At 36.4% G+C, this 16,416-nt stretch overlaps 1 protein-coding gene and 1 pseudogene across 5 annotated transcripts in view; one reads left to right on the forward strand and one right to left on the reverse strand.

Moving 5' to 3' along the window:
- Positions 1 to 16,416, forward strand: part of TAB2 (TGF-beta activated kinase 1 (MAP3K7) binding protein 2) — an 85,076-nt gene that overhangs the window by 25,107 nt on the left and 43,553 nt on the right. The window lies entirely within an intron of this gene.
- Positions 13,761 to 14,849, reverse strand: LOC107132785 (large ribosomal subunit protein eL30-like; annotated as a pseudogene).

The raw sequence follows: 16,416 nt of genomic DNA on the forward strand, positions 1-16,416 counted from the left end.
ATACCTTTTGCCTGACTATTTCTAATTTAACTTGTTTGTAACAGCAAACTAATGGAAAAACAATTAAAGAAAAATTAATTGGAAATGCTATTGAGTTAAGCCCTGTAAAAATGTACAAAAAGTACTCTGGTCTTCATTGAGAAGTACAGAAACAACCAAACTGTCTTCCTTTAAGAGGTTCACATACGGTACAAGTAATTTAGAGAATTAAATAAATGAAACAGTTCTCTGTCTTGAGGTCCTCAACTAATCTACACTGTGAGTACCTTCATATAAAGAGTTAATATGGTCTTCAAAAATGTGGGTGGGGTGGGAGTGGGGAAATTGAAAGAAAATTCCTGGATAGAATCAGGTAATGTATTATGTAATAGTTTTACCTGAAGAATTTAATTCTGTTTTAAATGTAAGTATATAACTAGTATTTGCTATATTTTTACTTGATTGCCCAAAAGAAACCAGGCGAGAAAGTCATCAGTAGCTGGAGTTGTTGTGGAAGGTAGCCGCAAAACTAAAAATTAAGGTAGATTTTAACTGAGAAAGAACTACTTGTGAATGTTTAGAGGGCTAAGTTAGCTTTTAAGGATATTTATCACTTTTACTAATTCGTATAGATTTAGAAACAGTTAATCCATAAAAGATGACTTTATTTGCTAAAGGATAGATGACCATACATATCTTTTGATTTTAAAGTTCAGTTCACATAGGTTAGAGATTACCCAAAGTTGAACAAAGGAATTTTATATCCCACTTGTGATTTTAAAAGATGATTCTGATATCCTAGCTTATGCTTTGTATGCCTTCCTCCAGTGTTCATGCATATAATGAATTTAATGTCAGCCAGTCTTGTCAACGTTAGGTCACTGATTCTGTGCCACTTTATTTGTTTAGCTTTGAAATAATTATATCTCACTGAGTGCTGAATTAGGGCATGAAAGAGAGCTACTACCAGAGTTACTAGGGTCGTTACCACTGGTAGATGAATTGAAGGGGAGATAAGAGAGAATTGCTTCTGAATTTGAAGTCTTACTAGTTATCACTGGGGCTATGAGTAATGGTGAAAGTTTTCTACATCATTGAATGTAAATTGTATATAAAACACTTTATTAGGTGCACTAGGGATGTAAAAATAAATTAACCTTATTTTCAGTGGGCTTATGGACAAGTAATACCATAAAAAAGTATTATAATAGAGGTGGAAAAAACTGTAGAGAAAGTAATATTTCTACTGAGCCTTGAAGAGTAGATAGAAATCCTTAGCAAGAAAGACAAGAGTATTCCTAAGTTGTAGAAGTCAAAGTATATAATGTGTTCTAAAAATTGTAAACAGCCCAGTATGCCTGCAGAATAGTAGGGTATAGAAGGATATGGTAGATGGTGGAGCTATGCCACACGTGCTTTCAAATGTGTGATGAAGGAGTTTGGATTTAGTTCAGTAGGTCATGAGAATCCATTGCAGATTCATTTCTTAGCATTCTCGCACTTAAGTCAGTGAGTCTTTTGAAAAGCTGACTGCAAGAGTGAGGGTTGAAACTTAAAAAAGTTAGAGATTAGGCAGTAGCAATACCTATGAAGGCCAGCACTTACTCTTATTTGATTAAGCATCATGTGTGAAGAATTTTACCTGTAATTTCTCACTTTTCCTTACAGGAATATTGTGAGAACTAAAATAATATAGGTTAACATTGTTCAGCACAGAACCCGATCCTTACATGGTCACTTACACAATCACTTTGACTCACCAAAGTGATCATGCTGTAAGCTCAGAGGAAAGTGCCCTTGTCCACCTTTATGTGTGAACTTTTAAATCCCATCTGTCAAGACTCCTGATGATTGAGCATTGTTGCAGTTATTAAGTATATTAGTAACAATTTCAGCATTGATAGCATAGGCATAGGGTTATTTGAAAATACATTGAATTGGCTCAGTTCTGGTACTTTGAAATAATTCTATGCTGCACCTACTCTCTGACCCCCCATATCAGAATACAAGTAGTGTTATGGGGAAATACATAGAAAATATACAGGAAATACTTTTATAGGGAAAATATTCTGCTCTAATCTCCATTGTTTATGCATAATTATACAAAAATACATGAATATATATTCTTATAAAAAATTAAAACATAACAGAGATGACTATATCTCCTTGGACCACTTTCTGTCTATGTGTTCCTTTCCCAGCCAGGTCTCCAAAATAATTAGTGTGTATCCTTTCAGAGCATTACCTGTGCATTCATATAAAAATACCTGTTTCAAACTTTTTTTGGTGTCTTTTTTTTTTTTTTAACACAAGGCCATCATTATACATGAGTTTTGCATCTTTTTTAATCCAGTAATGTCTTAATAGGCCTTTGCATATAATTATTTGGCTATATCTTACTCGACTTAAAAACAAAATTGCTGTACATTGATTTACTCATTCATTCCTAAACGGTTATTCAGATTGTTCTTTTAGTGATATACACTGAAGTGACATTCTTACGTCCATGGAGTCGCAAAGAGTCGGACACGATGGACTGACTGAACTAAACTGACATTCTTATACGCTCCTCTTTAAACACATATGCTTGTCCGTAGGATGGATACTTTATATTGTTATAGATGGAGCTCTGGTACTTCATGATCAGCAACAAATTTTCATTCACAGCTGATGGTGCTAGCACTGGATAGTGACACCACAGTTGGGAACTGGCCTGGAAAACAGCTCTGCTACTGACTTAGTTGGAATTGTAAATACGCTTCTTAATACATCTTTCCATTATTCTCTTCAGTTAAAAAGAAAAAAAAGTGGAGTAACATTTGTCTTCTCTGCTTCACATGTGGGGATGATGAAGTGAGATAAATGCTATAAGAAGTCTCATATAAATCTGAATTCTACTAGTTTATGATTTTCTCAAAAGCAGGAACTATATTTTATTCATCTTTGCATATTTAGAGCACGTTACCTGGCTTACAGTGGGCAGTGTTTGTGGAATGAATCACAGACATTAAGGTGAACCAAAAAGTAGATTGTATTTATGAAAATTCCAGGCCAGTAGAATTTTCTTGATCTTGTACATAATCTGGAATCTGCATTTTTCATTGAAAACTTTCCACCTTTTTAGCCTTAAACTCACTTCCCTTCTGCAGTACAGCTATAATTCTTCAAATTTATCCTGTTCTTTCATGGTCTTTTCCCTAACACAAACAGTTGTCAGTGATATCCTGCAAGACTCTTTATGATTTATCTGTAATGGTGAAGTCCAAGTACTGCGTTTTTTGTGAAATTTCTCCTGCCTCTCCTCAGTTCCTGAGTTCTAGGCACTACTGCGTCCTGATCTCCACTGCTGCTTATATACCTCTCAGTGCCACACAGTGAGTGTTACTGAATGACTGCGTGCCCGCCTCTGGGACTGTGTGGAATGTCACAGAACCAGGCAGGGCTTGGAACTTCAGAGATAAATTAGGTGGATCTGGAAAGTGAGAGGCGTGTTGTTCTTGCTGACTTGTGGGATTCAGCACATATGGGGCAGAGGAAAGCAATTAAGATCATCTAGGATATGCCCATGCCTACCCTACTTCTTCAGCTTCATCCTGTATCACACTTTCTCCCTGTTCCTCTCACTCCCTGCCCTTCAACATGAACCAGCTACTTGTGGTTACCCAAACTTGCCATGCTGTCTGATTCAAGTCTTTTCCCAGGCAGCTACTTATGTTTGAAATTTTCTTCCCCTCTTGCCTGCCCACCTGGTAAACATATTTTTATCTTTTAAGACCGAGCTTAGGTGTTGCCCTCTTTAATTAATCCTACCCTTAAACTCTCTACTTCCCTCAGAATTGATTGGCCCCTCCTATGTTTCCGCTGTGCACTGCAACACAGCTCAGTTACAGTTCAGTTATTATGTTTACTTATTGATGTATTTGTCTTTCTCTACTAAGAGGTAAATTTCTTGAGTGTTGAAAAGTGTGCTTTTATTAATTTTAATATTTTCAGCACCCACTATAGTAGAGAGTGAGTAGTAGACTTGCAACAAATGTTTGCATAAGCAATGTGTATAGTATATATGAAAATATATAACAATAATGCATTAGAAAATGTGTCATAAATCAAAATGTTGAGTAGATGATCACTTTCATATATGTTCATAGTTTATATTGTTATGAAAGTCATTCTAGATTTATGGATAAGTATTACATAATGAGATTTTTGGTTCTTTATTCAATTATATGATATTAAATTTTCTCTAAGTGTATCTATAATTGGAGAATTGTGAAATAGCTTTATATATAATAAATATGTTGAGATAGAAGTTTCTGTACAGTTTTGAAATTATTCTTGACCATCTAATATAAAATTCATCCCCCATAACTATAACAAGATTAACAACTGACTTTTTAACAGTTCCATAGTGTTAGATTTGAAACACTGGCACATACTTAACAAGATTATGTTAAATTCGATGAGATAAACAGAAGAAACAGGTCAAGTAAGGGGCTGAAACTGCATGGGAATCAGTTGGTGAAATTTCTGCTAACTTTCTCTAAATCTTCATCTTAAAATGTCAATTTAGATTAATATTATAGCCAAGTTATTGTAATTTTCACATGTCATTGAGTCTTACTTAGTCCATTCCAAATGTTTATGGTGGATGTAAGATGAAAACTGGTTCTTTCAAGTGCTTTCATTTTCTTTTCTGCTCTTTTTTCCTCTTTACCTATAAATAGGAGTTCATTATCATATCATTTATTTATATTGTGCTTTCTTTTAAAGATATTTATACAGGAGATGGATTATCCAAAAATTACATTAAAAGGGGCACACTCAGAAGTAACTTTGTTTCCATCTTAAAGCCCTAATGTATTGGAAAATAATAATGAAGTATGAATTGGAAAATACACACAAGGTAGTTATATAATATGTTTTGATGAATTATAACCATTCTGCCTTAGATTTATTGCACTTTTCTGATCCTTAGAAAATGGTAGCACTCACCACAAAACCACAGTACATAAATTGCCAAGTGTGGCTGACTTGCACATTCCTTTTAGAGGAACTTATAACTGCTAAACCTTTTAACCATAAGAAATGGTCAGTATTCATGGACTTGAGGCAGTGTATTAATGAGTAAATTAGGAATTTTTTTTTAAGAGGAGATAGAATGGGCCATTATGTTACGTCTTAGCCATTTGACATGTATAAAATTACACTATTAATATTGTTTTTCTATAGAAAATAAATTACTATAGGCTTATAAAGTTGAGAAATACATTTTCTGGTAACATAATCCTTTGTTCCCTTTAAGCTTTTAAGTAACACTAAATCTGAACATGATAAGTAATTCAAGTCAGTAGCATTTAGGTGACTTAATTTGATGTGTTTCTATTATTTTATTTTTGCAAATATGTAAAGTGATTCAAGACTACAGCTGTTCTATGCTAAAGTTTATGCTAAAGATGGATTATATTTATTCTTTTTTATCATAAATGATGATAGTGTTTGAATTTTAGATTTTTAAATGCCATAGCTGTAATTCTTACATTTTAACTCTTAGGAAAATAATTTGATATTACAGACTTTGGAGAGCAGCAAGTTTGCTTTAATAAAGATGTAACATCATGTTCCAAGAAATACAATTCTAATAATTTGCTGTTAAAAGTAATTTTGAAATTTTCATTCAATTACATTTGTAGATTATTTTAAAATTAATTAAATGTGAAGTAACAACTATTATATCCCTGGTGGCTCAGAGGTTAAAGCGTCTTCCTGGAATGCAGGAGACCCGGGTTCAATCCCTGGGTCAGGAAGATCCCCTGGAAAAGGAAATGGCAACCCACTCCAGTACTCTTGCCTGGAGAATCCCAAGGACGGGGGAGCCTGGTGGGCTACAGTCCATGGGGTCGCGAAGAGTCGGACACGACTGAGCGACTTCTCTTTCACTGACATTTGATGAAATACTTACGTCATCAGTAATGAAAGAGATACTTAAAATAGTGTATATAATTAGAAAGATAATACTTTTTTTTTCAGTTTACTTCTGAAATCCTTATTAAGGCCAAAAAGTTTCAAAACTTGCTTTAACTTCAAAAAAAATTAGCAGCTAACTCACTGCACAGTCATCAGCCAGTCCACAGAAGAGACACAAGTTAAACTTAGTAATAAAAAACTGTTAACATCATACTGACAACCAAGTACATAAGTTGAAACACTCCCCCTTCCCATTAGACATCCCGGGAAATTTAGTAATGGTTGTTGAGGTTATGTGTCCCTAAAAAGCACCACTATAGTCAAAAACTAAAAAATAGAACCCCACAGGACTTAACAAGAAAAATGGAATTGGGGTACAACACTCAGAATGTCATCAGTGAACATTTTAAAAAGTAGAAACCTTAAAAAGCATGATACTGTAATTTTACACATGTCACATGGCTAAGAAATATGTGTAAGTACTTATATAATATTTATACAAATAAATACTGTACTTTGCTTTTAAATAGTCCTAAAGTTTGCCTTATAGAAGGAACTTTCACATAGTTGTGGAAGCTTGTTATTGCGAAGTGAAGAATGATTTTTTGAAATCGGAAAGAAAGTTGAACACAAGTTGTGGATGGGTGTGACTGATTCCTCGAAGCTGCAGTAAGCTGAGGTTGCTGGCAGATGTTTGAGGTGTGTTCATGTTTACATTTTGAGTGTTCATAGGCAGCTTGTTTCAGCTGAGTGTGGTTTTTTGCATTCACCTAGTGTTTCTGACAGATGAATTCACAGCAGAATTCATTTAGTGCTCAAATTGTTGCCTAATATATCAATTACATTGATGCACTTTCAAAACACCTATTATAGCAGCACTCACATATAGCCAAGGGTAAGACAAACACTGTAGTTTGGAGGGATAGCTACCACTTTTTATAGTAGTCTTTAATCTAGATGTATTCTGATCTTTATTTAGAGATTTATTACAACAGATACTTACTGAGCATCCACTACTTGCCTTCCACTTTCTAAATATTTAAGATACAGCAGTGAACAAGATAGTCTCTCCACTTTGAAACTAATATTACTTGTGTAAAAGTTTCTGTTTGTTGTCACAGTTTGGTTTTAAGAGGTAAAATTGGATAGATGAATGGACCTCTGGTTAAAAAAAAAAGAGTCTACTGGGCATCAAGACTTTTCTCTAACTCCCTAAATTATATACGTTTATAACATAATTTTCTAGGGGTCTGTCCAAGCCGAGATTCCATTGTTTATAGAAAAAAATTAGTATCTCTGGAGGTCACTATGGAAATCGGAGTTAAATTTTAGGATAGTATATATGTTAAAATGGAACAACCTCTTACCTTATTGTCTATTAAGCTAAAGGAGAATCCCAGTGCAGTTGAGAAGTGAATTTTAGTTTTATGTATTTTGTCCTGTTCTTCCATGATATTCAACATAAGCTATATTTTTCTTCGTTATAGTAGTAAATTTGTCCCGGTAAAACTCAACCATGTACAAACAGGGCAAAGATTGAAATACATATATTGATTTACATAATGATAGGCTAAACCATTCGTGTGTCTCAAGACTGTCTATAAAAGCCACTGTACACTTACAGCCTTCATCAACCTTTCTCATCTTCTCTTGTAGATACTCCCCACCCGAAACTCGTTCTTCTTAATCCTCTTTCCTCCTGTCCCTCCTCCTTCTGGCCAAACAGGTGACTGACTCATTGTCTCCGGAACCTGCCTAGTATTTATTGGATTGCCTTGCTTCATACTTCAACCTTGTGATGATTTAAGGCCCTTCCACCTCCTCCCTCAGGCCTGAGAGCACTGTGAACACCTATAGCACAGTTTATACCACTTACCTGGCACTTATTTTGAACCTAATATTTGGTTTTCAAGTAGCTTTGTCTGAGTTATCCAATTAAGACAAATGATTGTCCCATATACGTGGGAAAGGAAGGCCTCAAAGGCTTTGTTAGCAAATTTTTTATATGTCGTGCTGAAAGCACTGTCTACATTGGTCATTAAGTCATTTTCTTCCAAGCAGAGCAAGACGTCTTTAATTGCTTTTAATATGCTGTCTAGGTTGTCATAAATTTTTTCACAGGAGCAGCGTCTTTATTCATGCTACAGTCACCATCTACAGTTATTTTGGAACCAAAAAAAAATAAAGTCTGTCACTGTTTCCATGTTTCCCCATATATTTGCCATGAAGTTATGGAACCAGAGTTTATACTTAACCAACCATTTAATTGTCTCATCTTACTAAATGAGACAACCCCCACTGATATAGAATTGTGGGCAAAATATTTAGCAGTGTTATTTATGTTTTTAGCTATTAACGTGTTCTTTCACCAGAAAATTTTAGAAACAAATAGTTAAAACAATATTATTTCTTGAAATTCTACTGCTTAGGAAAGTTTTAAGCTTACCTGAGAGTAACCCTCTTCCAACAACACAAGAGAAGACTCTACACAGGGACATCACCAGATGGTTGACACCGAAATCAGATTGATTATATTCTTTGCAGCCAAAAATGGAGAAGCTCTATACAGTCAGCAAAAACTAGACTGGGAGCTGACTGTGGCTCAGATCATGAACTCCTTATTGCCAAATACAGACTGAAATTGAAGAAAGTGGAGAAAACCACTAGACCATTCAGGTATGACCTAAATCAAATCCCTTACGACTATACAGTGGAAGTGAGAAATAGATTTAAGGGACTAGATCTGATAGAGTGCCTGATGAACTATGTTCATCAGGTTCTTGACATTGTACAGGAGACAGGAATCAAGACCATTCCCAAGAAAAAGAAATGCAAAAAAGCAAAATGGCTGTCTGGGGAGGCCTTACAAATAGCTGTGAAAAGAAGGGAAGTGAAAAGCAAAGGAGAAAAGGAAAGATATACCCATTTGAATGCTGAGTTCCAAAAAATAGCAAGGAGAGATAAGAAAGCCTTCCTCAGCGATCAGTGCAAAGAAATAGAGGAAAATAATAGAATGGAAAAGACTAGAGATCACTTCAAGAAAATTAGAAATACCAAGGGAACACTTCATGCAAAGATGGGCTCAATAAATGACAGAAATTATATAGACCTAACAGAAGCAGAAGATATTAAGAAAAGGTGGCAAGAATACACAGAAGAACTACACAAAAAATATCTTCACGACCCAGATAATCACTATGGTGTGATCTCCAACTTAGAGCCAGACATCCTGGAATGTGAAGTCAAGTGGGCCTTAGGAAGCATCACTATGAACAAAGCTAGTGGAGGAGATGGAATTCCAGTTGAACTATTTCAAACCCTGAAAGATGATGCTGTGAAAGTGCTACACTCAATATGCCAACAAATTTGGGAAACTCAGCAGTGGCCACAGGACTGGAAAAGGTCAGTTTTCATTCCAATCCCAAAGAAAGGCAATGCCAAAGAATGCTCAAACTACCACACAATTGCACTCATCTCACACGCTAGTAAATTCTCCAAGCCAGGCTTCAGCAGTATGTGAACCGTGAACTTCCAGATGTTCAAGCTGGTTTTAGAAAAGGCAGAGGAACCAGAGATCAAATTGCCAACATCCACTGGATCATCAAAAAAGCAAGAGAGTTCCAGAAAAATATCTATTTCTGCTTTATTGACTATGCTAAAGCCTTTGACTGTGTGGATCACAATAAACTGTGGAAAATTCTGAAAGAGATGGGAATACCAGACCACCTGACCTGCCTTTTGAGAAACCTATATGCAGGTCAGGAAGCAACAGTTAGAACTAAACATGGAACAACAGACTGGTTCCATACCGGGAAAGGAGTACGTCAAGGCTGTATATTGTCATCCTGCTTATTTAACTCATATACAGAGTACATCATGAGAAACACTGGGCTGGAGGAAGCACAAGCTGGAATCAAGATTGCCGGGAGATGTATCAATAACCTCAGATACGCAGATGACACCACCCTTATGGCAAGGAGTGAAGAAGAACTAAAGAGCCTCTTGATGAAAGAGGAGAGTGAAAAAGTTGGCTTAGAGCTCAACATTCAGAAAACTAAGATGGCATCCGGTCCCATCACTTCATGGCAAATAGATGGGGAAACAGTGTCAGACTTTATTTTGGGGAGCTCCAAAACAATTGCAGATGGTGATTGCGGCCATGAAATTAAAAGACGCTTACTCCTTGGAAGGAAAGGTATGACCAACCTAGACAGCATATTAAAAAGCAGAGACATTACTTTGCCAACAAAGGTCCGTCTAGTCGAGGCTATGGTTTTTCCAGTAGTCATGTATGGATGTGAGAGTTGGACTATGAAGGAAGCTGAGCACAGAAGAATTGATGCTTTTGAACTATGGTGTTGGAGAAGACTCTTGAGAGTCCCTTGGACTCTCAGGAGATCCAACCAGTCCCTCCTAAAGGAAATCAGTCCTGGGTATTCATTGGAAGGACTGATGTTGAAGCTGAAACTCCCTTACTTGGGCCACCTGATGTGAAGAGCTGACTCATTAGAAGACCCTGATGCTGGGAAAGATTGAGGGCAGGAGAAGGAGATGACAGAGGATGAGATGGTTGGATGGCATCACTGACTCAATGGACATGGGTTTGAGTAGACTCCAGGAGTTGGTGATGGACAGGGAGGCCTGGCCTGCTGCGGTTCATGGTGTCACAAAGAGTCGGACACACTGAGCGACTGAACTGAACTGAGAGTAACATTTAATTTATTCATTAATAAGACTTTGACACTAAAGGGCAACACTTTGTCAGTTTTAAATTATGTAAATCTAAGTAGTTTATATAAGGTATATTACCAGTTACTCCTTTTTTAAAAGTTGGATCTCTGGGATTTTAGCTTTGCTCTGTCATTTACTTTGTATGGTACCTCCTGGTCAGGAGCAGGTGACTAGAATCTTTTACATATCTGTATAGTCATCATTTGGGAGTTTTGTTTATTTTTTAATCTTTTATAGTCATCATTTAGGAGTTTTGTTTATTTTTTAATCTTTTATCAAGGTTTGCTAAAAAGTAACACATCTCATCTAAATCTGTAACTTAAATGGTAGAATAGTAATGTTTACCCCATCCCCTCCACTCTCACATCTCCCCATTTCCCCTAGGGTTAGAATTGCAAGAGCTTTACTGCTTTATTGGACTTGATGTAAAGCCAGCTTTTAGTCATACGCGATTAATATTCTATAGCTCTTTCATTAGCAACACACACACTTTTCTTCCCAAAAGACCAGTTTGGAAAGGACCTTGGTATATAGTCCACCCCTCATAATCTATTAACTGGCTAGGCTGATAGTATTTATAGGGAAAAGTAATATAAATATTGAATACGGATTTAAGCAAAAACTGTGAAATAAGTAATTGGGCAGATGGACATAGGAGTAGAGAAGGATGGTTATATTATGGCATGAGAACTAAGTTACAAAGCTAACTCTTCATTTTCCATAGTAGGAAATCCATAGAAAATGCGTAAAATTGAAAAAAATCAAGAAATAGTCCTATAAATCATCTTGTATAGGAATGTGAAGAAAAAGCTTAGTGTTGACACTGGAATATGGAATAGGATAAAAGTGGAGAGGCATGAGGCAAGGAAACTGCTGGTTTCCCCAATAAACGTTGTAATACTGTTTGGCTTTTAAAAACCATGTATGTATGTTCTTCTTTAAATTTTTATTTAAATTTTTCATTATAGGGTAGGTCAAAAAATTAAGATATCTTAAAATCAATTTTTGTGTTTAGTATTTGGGCTGGAAGGAACGTTGGCCTTTTAGGGAAAAATTAATAATGACTATGTAATTTTCATATAAAGTATAACCAAGAATATTTTTCTTTGTGTATTCTTAAATTATATGGTAGGATTGTCTCCTCTACACTGGTTAATTAATGCCAGCACCAAGGATGCCTCTCAGATGTTTATCTGCAGCCCAGAACTCTGAGCTCCAGGTCCATATATCCCAGCTCCCTCTGTGATATCACTGTTTTGAGGTTGTAAAGGTACCCTAGACTCAGTATGTTCAAAACTAAACTTTGTTTTGTTTTCTTGGACCTTTTCTAGCTTGTTCCTTAGTTTATAGATGGGACCAACCATCTGAACAAATACGAAAGCAACCTTTACAACCTCCTTCTTTACCCCAATATCTAACCCAAGTTCTATTAAATTTTACTTTCTAATTATCTCTTCAGTTTTTCCTTCTACTCAGTGTCCATTGTTGTCTCTACAATTACAAAGTATTAACTATTTCTTAGCTAGTTCAGTTCAGTTCAGTCACTCAGTCATGTCCAACTTTGTGACCTATGGACTGCAGCATGCCAGGACTCCCTCCCTGTCCATCACCAACTCCCGGAGCTTACTCAAACTCATGTCCATTGAGTTAGTGATGCCATCCAACCATTTCATCCTCTGTCGTCCCCTTCTCCTCCTGCCTTCTTAGCTAGACTAAAGCATTTTTCTAACTGGTCTTCTCATTTTTTGCCATCTTCTCCATACTGTAGCCATTCTTCACACATACATGATTTCTTGATCATGTCACCTTTCCTGCCTCTGAGCTTAAATCTTTCAGTTTCTTCTCATTACCCTGAGAATAAAACCTCCAGATTTTAATGGCCTATAAAGGCACTGCATGATTTGGCTCCTGCCTTTTTCTTGCTGCTGCTGTCTATAGTTTTTCCTAATACACTCCCTTGTAGTCTGTTGTTGAATGATGTGAAAGGGATGAAAAACGTTACTGTGTCAGCAATGAGATGTACTGAGATAGCAGTCAGCAGATCTGGTAGCAGAAGGCAGACAAAAGATGAAATAGTGGGCAAGTTAAAATAGTTATCTAAATTATTAGCTTCTTTTGATGTGTCTTTAATCCAGGAATTTCTGTGACTTGGAGAGCAAGGGTATGGACTCTAATACTTGTATCTCCAGCATGGTTCTGCTGCGTACTAAACACTCCTTAAATTCGTGGATTGTGAATGGATGATGATAGTCCAATTTTAAATATCTAGGTACCTTATAAGTGCTCAAATTTTGTTCAGACCTGTAAGTCCTGTTGCTTTTCTTGTTGTTGTTTTTTGATCTGGAGGCTATGGTCCCTTCTTGGGAGTACAGTTAACAGTTACATGTGTTATACTACTCTTACAGTCCTGGAAAAATTCACCATAGTAAATGGTAGTGAAAGTGAAGACTTGATAATTATCATAACATGCAGTCTGAGCCATTAACTGATACTTAGTACTCTGCACTGTCATAATATTGAGAGGTTAGAAATAAGTTGCTTACATACTCTTAAGAAAGGAGATAACATGGCGCATTTTTTAAATCTTTCCAGTATACTTACGGTTGGGTTTGTAGTGCTGTATATACTCTGCTGGGCTTCCCAGGTGCCTCAGTGGTAAAGAATCCTCCTGCCAATGCAGGAGACACGGGTTCAATCCCTGGGTCAGGAAGATAGGAGGAAATGGTAATCCTCTCCAGTATTCTTGCCTGGGTTCAATCCCTGGGTCAGGAAGATAGGAGGAAATGGTAATCCTCTCCAGCATTCTTGCCTGGAAAATTCCATGGACAAGGGAGCCTGGTAGGCTACAGTCCATGCGGTTGCAGAGTCAGACACAATTTAGCGACTGAGCACAGCACACAGCAGCACATATACTCTGCTACTATTTAAAATCATTAAGAACTTATTCCTCCCAGATTATTTGAGCTGGCCGCAGGTTAGGTGCTAAAAGTTTGCCCCATTGTTAGATGCATTCCTATAAAGCATGATTTCTTTATTCTTTTCTCAGAAGAGCAGTCATTTTGCATCTTAACCATAGAAAATGCATTTCTGTTTATTACTAGAAATAATTTTCCAGATTAAATTGTAAGGTATTTCTTGGTTTTCCTTTCAAAATTAAATAAATACCTGTTTGTTTCAATAGTGTGTTTAGTTGTAAAGCTTATTCACTCACCCACAAGGCTACATTTAAAAACAGTTATCTTGCTTTGTTCTTAAAGTTTACTTTTGGTGGATGCAGAATATAGGTTGTTTCTTTTGCCTTTCAGCACTTGAATTTTGTCTTTTCAGTATCTTCTGGCCTTCACTGTTTTGATGAGAAGTCAGCCTTCATTTAAATTGTTGTTGCCCTTTATTTTATTTCTTGGACTGCTTTCAGGATTTTCTTTTTCTTTGGTCTCATATCACTGACTCTTATGCCTATGTGTGATTTCTCTGGCTTTGTCTGTTTAAGACTTGCTGATCTTCTTGATCAAGATCTTTTTGCTTGTTTGTTGTGTTTAAAGCAGACTCTGACCAGTTGTATTATAGAAAATTTTTCCATGATTGACTTTTCACTAATCTGTTTTGGCATGCTTCTAAAGATACCAAATCAGCTGGATCAGTGATAGCCATGGTTCTTATTCTGGTATTTCCCATACCCTGTGCCCAAGTCAACATTATTGCCACTGCAAATGGATACCAGTTTTGGCTGACATGGCGTAATTCTCTGTTTCAGGTTTCTTCAACCTGGGCAGTTGTTGATGAGGATGACCAGTTTCACATTGCCTCATCTTACCATTTTCAGGGCCTGCATGTACCCCAACATGTGCTTGCCACTTTTCATAAGGAGTTGGAATCTTGGGTTGATACAGAGTCTAGAGTTGAGTGATTTAGGCAACTTTATTGTCTTCCTTGTGACCACCATCTTCCTGCTTTAGATGTGAGATGGCTCCCAACCAAGAACAACCTCCAAGATGGGCAGGGAGCCAGTCAAGTTCTTGATGTGTAAATTTAGATCTTTTATTAACTTGGGAAAATTTTTAGACACTGTTTCATTAAATACTTTTTTCTATCCCATTCTCTGTCCCCTTTCCTTCTGGAATTCCAGTTACAGGTATGTTAAGAGTTACTGATTCTTTCTCACAGGTCCCTGAGGTAGGTTCATTTCCCTGTCTCGGTCATTTTTTTTTTCTCTATCTTTCAGGTTCTAATGATTTCTGTTGCTGTGTCTTCAAGTTCATTGACTCTTGTCATTTCCAATTTGTGATTAAACCTAGCCAGTGAATTTTATTTCAGACGTTTTGTTTTTCACTTCTTGAATTTGCATTTCTTTTATAGTTTTGTTTTGTTTTTTTTCCTTGACTGAGAAATCCAAGCATATTGGCCCTTGCATTCTTGAACATAGTTAAAATAGCTGCTTTAAAATCCTTATGTGCTAATTCTAGCATCTGGGTCATCTTGGGCTTGGTCTCCCTCAGTTGCCTTTCTCTTGACAATGGGTCAGTTTTTCCTGTTTCTTATGTGTAATAATTTTAGATTATAACTTGGATGTCATTCATAACATCCATAACATTTTAGAGACTGAAGTCTATTGTGTTCCTTTAGAATATGTTGATGTTTGGTTAGTGGTTTGCATGCTTGCTTGTTAGTTTTAGTAGGCAGTTAACTTGACTGAACTTAAACTACAAACTGAAACCTCACTTTTGTTACTTTAGCTTTAGCCTGATTGCTTGGAATCTCAAGTCTGTATAGTTTGGGAACCAGAGATATATGTAGATATTATACACAAAATTCGGTGTTTCTCTCCTTTTGGTGATTTACTCGCTAAGTTTTCAGCTGTTGTGGTCATGCCAAAATCTGTCCTTTGGTTCATTAAGTGAATTAGACTGAAGATTTACTTGTTTGGGCTTTTGCTGTGCAAAAACAACTGGGATGTGCTCTCTGGCTAAAAACCATTTAAAAAATGGAAAGTCACCCCATGTTGTCTACTTCTTCCAACTATTGACTCTCTTCTCCTCCTCCCATCCCCCAGCACCACCACTCCCACGTTGCTTTTTCTGTTTTCAAGCTCTTTATGTTTTGTCTAGTTACAGAAGTTACTCATGAGAGCATCAGTCGAGTAGGAGCTACTTTGCCATTTCAGGAAGTGGAATCCCTAAAATACAATTGTGCGTTTGAACAATTTTCTTGTTAGTATACTTGATAGTCATATAAGAGTTTTTTCAAAGAACTTCAGAGATTTCTGTGTATGTGTTAATAATAGAATGAGTTGAAATTTATTTTCATCCTCTTTTAAATACGAAAGGTTGTCCTGAATTTAGACTGAGGATTTATTTATTTGCCTTTCCTTCAAATGATAATTTCCAAATCTAGATTACTTGAAATGCATTTTAGAAGCAAAATACATGAAGAAACCATACAGTAAAACCTTTATTTCATCTAACAAATGTTACATCTTGGACCTAGGCCCTGGGAATACAGCTGTAAACTCTGAAGTTCTTGATCCTGTGGAGCTAATGCTTTAAGGATAGGCAGGTAGGTAGATAGGTAGATATGTCAGTGTTGATAAAATGCTATGAAGTAAAAGCAAGGTATGAAGATGTGATAGGGAGAGAGAGGAGAAAAGTGTGGCAATATTTTAGGTAGAGAGATTGGTCAAGGAAGCAGTCTGATCAGAGATCTTAGTGAAGTGTGAGAGAGCCATGCAAATATCTGAGTGGAAAG

The sequence above is a fragment of the Bos taurus genome, chromosome 9 (assembly GCF_002263795.3).
Source record: "Bos taurus isolate L1 Dominette 01449 registration number 42190680 breed Hereford chromosome 9, ARS-UCD2.0, whole genome shotgun sequence".
NCBI classification, from domain to species: domain Eukaryota; kingdom Metazoa; phylum Chordata; class Mammalia; order Artiodactyla; family Bovidae; genus Bos; species Bos taurus.